Source organism: Hyalella azteca, unplaced genomic scaffold, assembly GCF_000764305.2.
Source record: "Hyalella azteca isolate HAZT.00-mixed unplaced genomic scaffold, Hazt_2.0.2 contig5580, whole genome shotgun sequence".
NCBI lineage: Eukaryota > Metazoa > Arthropoda > Malacostraca > Amphipoda > Hyalellidae > Hyalella > Hyalella azteca.
The window spans coordinates 14,935-19,445 of record NW_025935765.1 but is presented as its reverse complement, the minus strand read 5'-3'; positions in this window follow the sequence as shown (position 1 = coordinate 19,445).

Here is a 4,511-nt window from a genome sequence, read left to right as displayed (position 1 = left end):
GCGTTGTTAAGAGAAATTTATTATCTGGGACATGACTGAATTTGTTTATTCATTCTATAATTAAAAAATGATTCTTTTTGCTGCAGTTTAAACGAAGCAATATGATTTAAAATTCGACCAATGAGAATTTTTTCGCTAACCAGCCTGTAATAATGAATGAAATGTGAAATATAACTACACATTTCACCTGCGCTTCTCTGCAAACATAGAGATGAGAAAATAATAAATGCGTTATGTATATTGTAGATATTGCCAGTAGTCTGAATTAAAAATAATAAATATGATTAATTGAAAATAAATAACAAATGACAGAAACTGAACATCCGTGGCATTATTTTCTATATTGTACAGTGAATGACGACCTTCATTACAAGTTATGTTGCACGCTAATCACCCCCATATTTATTCAACCAAAGAATCTTATCTGTATGCTGGCGTAAGTCAAGCATCGTGAGCCGATTTATCGAGCGATACTGCTGTATTAGGCATAGGGTTGCCCGAGTCCAATTTTCCTCGCGGTGTCCATAGTCAAGTAACCATAAAATTTTACGACCCACTAAAGGTTGGAAAGCTTAATACCCGACAAGGTGTCGGCAGATCGTGAAACGAACATAAATGGCGGATTTTTGCCCGGCGATACTTCTTCTGAAAATTGTAAGCCGGAAGTAGGAAGCTTAATTTAACTTATACTTTGGAAATAGGGCCGGAAGTAAGTATTACAGGATCTGTTACAGAGGCATGCTATAACTACATAACCGGAAATAGGGCTGGAAATAAGTAATACGGGATCTCTTACAGAGGCATGCTATAACTACATAACCGGAAATAGGGCTGGAAATAAGTAATACAGGATCTCTTACAGAGGCATGCTTTAACTACATAGACGGAAATAGGGCTGGAAATAAGTAATACAAGATCTCTTACAGGCGCTTGCTTAAACTTAAAAGATAGGAATAGGGAGGGACGTAAGCGACGCAGAGTCTCCTAATTGCAGACTTTTAATCTAACTTCAACGCCGGAAATAGGGCAGGAAGAAGGTAATACAGAGTCTCTTACAGACGCTTGGTTTAGCTTCTACTCCGGAAATTGAGTGGAAGTGAGTTTAAATATTTTATTGGAAATCACACTTCCTTGGCGAAAATGGGGGAGGTAAGTGTGCTCGGTGGAATTTCATCCAGATACTTTCCTTTATTCATAGCAAAAAAATAGGGCGGGATTGAATTATAGGAAATCTCAAACAAGCGCTTGCCTCACTTGTTTGACGGTTATAATTTGGTGGAAAATGAGTTACGCATAAACTCTTCCATCGTTCATTACTGTAATTTTTTTATATAAATTCGGCTGGAATGAAATTGTACGGAATTTTTTACGCATACAAAAGTTAGTACAAAGGCCGTTCAAAGACCTTCAGCAAATAATTATTAAAAAGGGAAAGATTTGTGACAAGTAAATAAGAAATGATGTATGTCAACGAGTAAATAAAATTTCGACAGATTTCATAACAAATTTGATTTCTGAATATATGGTCGAATTGCTAACATACAATATAATTGCTCGAATTGCTAACATATAAAAATTGCTAACATGAATACTTTATTAACTACCGAATATATCCATAAATTTATAGCAAAATTTTAATTATTCTTCATTAGTCTGTGCTCTAAGTGCAATTATTTGTCCAGAATCGGGAAAAATATTTTGCGACTTACTCATATAACTTTCAAGAAGTAAAACTTAACAATAAGTTTTTAATGAAACTTTTTTTCTTCATCCGAGTTCAAGAAACTTTTGATAACGTGATGAAAACAGCGTTGAATTACCCAATAGAACGAAGTAATTTTACAAAGAAATTATACAGAAATTCTTTGAGGTTTCCAATTAAGGTATCATTTATGATTAAAACCTAATATTCACTAATAAGCGTCTCTATCCGGGTAGTAAAGTCTGATCATTTTAATGCCTCTGCCTGCGTACAATGAAGTAATAAATTCAGTTCCTAAATATGATAATTACCTGAATTATTTCAAGAAATTCTACATAATCAGTTTGCAGTCTAATTAGAATAATTAAACGTATAATAATCAAGTTTATTAATTATGATACACGAATTAATGTTAAGTATAATCTGATTAGCAGGCAGAACCCTCGTCTATCAAGAGTACAAGGCAGCTATACTGTATACTGCACAACCACATTCATAAGGCTAAATAAATCAAGTGAAGGTAAAATGTTACGCCTTTATCGTGCTAAAGACTCCGATTTGCTTAGAATTACGAGCACAAATAACGGCAAATAAGACAATGAATTGCTCGGAGGTGAGTGAAGACAGGACCAGACACCTGAATTACTGCTTAATTTATGCATTCATTATGAATGATCAATTGCATTGTTGCCGCTCTTTATCATCTTCCAGTCTTCGCTTGATCGCATTTCGGAACATTTTTGTATTTCTAGATAGGCCGTCTATCCCGATTATGTTGAATCATTGGTCAATTGAAAATTTAAAGTTCGTTGGTCCATGAGTGAATGTGCTGCGATGAAATTGTATTCGTCTGATGTTTTTTAAACTCTTTTAATCATGTTTAGCTTCTAAACAACAGTAGTTAAGCTTTTCACTTTTAAACAATTAATTTTTCAACAAATTAGTAATTGTCAATCACAAGTGAAATCTATTTTCTTGGTGTGCCTTCATATGATAATTTAATATTAGGAAAATAATTTATTTTCTAATAACTTTTTGGGTTTTCTGCCAGAAGAAAGGTGGTCATTTTCTTTTAATTTGTTTTCGTATCCTCAACCAGTATTCTTTTTAATTAACATTCATTATAAAAAAAAAAATAAACGTGAAATTTTTACACGAAAAATTTAGTTATATAATAGAACAAATTGAAATCAGCAATATTTAACTTGCTCACATTATGTTGTCCACATTTGGCCCTCACATTAGCGTTGTTCACACACATACTTTTTTCCATTAACTCGTGTCCCATAACCGTTGTCCACATTACGTTTTCCACAGTTGGCCTTCACATTAGCGTTGTTCACATTATGTTTTCCGCAATTGGCCTTCACATTAGCGTTGTTCACATATGTTGTCCCCGTCTGGCCTTCACATTAGCGTTGTCCACATTATGTTGTCCACATTTGACCTTCACATTAGCGTTGTCCACATTATGTTGTCCACATTTGGATTTCATATTAGCGTTGTTCACATTATGTTGTCCACATTTGGCCTTCACATTAACATTCTTCACATTATTTTTCCCACATTTGGCCTTCACATTAGCGTTGTTTACATTATGTTGTCCACAATTGGCCTTCACATTAGCGTTGTTCACATTATGTTGTCCACATCTGGCCTTCACATTAGCGTTGTTCAGACGCTGGACTGGAAGCGACAAGGTTTCTTAAGAGTCAGAGCGACTGCTCGAAGAGAGCTCTTGAAATCCTCCGTAACGACGCGCCTCTTAAGCCTAATGAATGGGCTTGATCGTAGGACTTTAAGTGCCTCAAATGCTCATTTCATTACGAAGGCAACACCTGAGCAGATGTCCTCTCATTATTGAGGCTCTTAGAGCCAACAAGTCGCACAGAAAAATCTACTTAATTACGCCCCGCCTACAAATACCAGAAAGCATTGCTAGTGGCTCCTATAAATGTTTGTTTTTATAAAAATGTCTTGAACTTTTGCATCGCGTGCAGCCGTTTGTGTTGATGGGGCTATGCGGAATACTGATAAAAATGCACTCAATAAATTGCTGAGATGACTTATCCCATTTTCTTGCTTAGTTTTCCAACATTTGCTTAATGGGTACCAAGAAACTTTTGACGTAAATAAGTTATAAGGAGTTGAAAAAACTAAGACCAAATATACGCAAAAAGTGTCAGGTATCATGCAAATGGAGTTATAAAATGCCGCCATTATTTACTAAACGGGAAAAAATAGTTAAAAAATAAATATTAATACAACACAAAGCATTAATTTAGGTTATTAAGTATCCAAAATTCAGGTAAAAAATGCTTCATTACCTAATAATGGGATTTTTCTTTTTACAAAATGAGATAATATGCCGATAAGGGCATAAGACTCGACAAAGAAGCCAAGACAAGGCGACAAGAGCGGCCTGGCAGTAAGCCTTAATGTGGCGGCGAGCATCGCTTTATGATCATTTAGTGGAGTTTATCGGTTCTCTATCGCAACCATTTGCTCGCTACAGCCAACCATTAGTGTGAGTCTAATTCAGTGTCCTAATTTCTGCCAGCTCCACTCTATAAATTATCAGGCTAGCTTAGCTGTTCAAAATGAGGCGGCGAAGCCGAGTGCAACTGAACCGAACAATTACTGCTGACTACTGCAACTCTCAGGGCTGACTACTGCAACTCTCAGGGCTGACTACTGCGACTCTTAGGGCTGACTACTGCAACTCTCAGGGCTGGCTACTGCAACTCTCAGGGCTGACTACTGCGACTCTCAGGGCTGACTACTGCAACTCTCAGGGCTGGCTACTGCA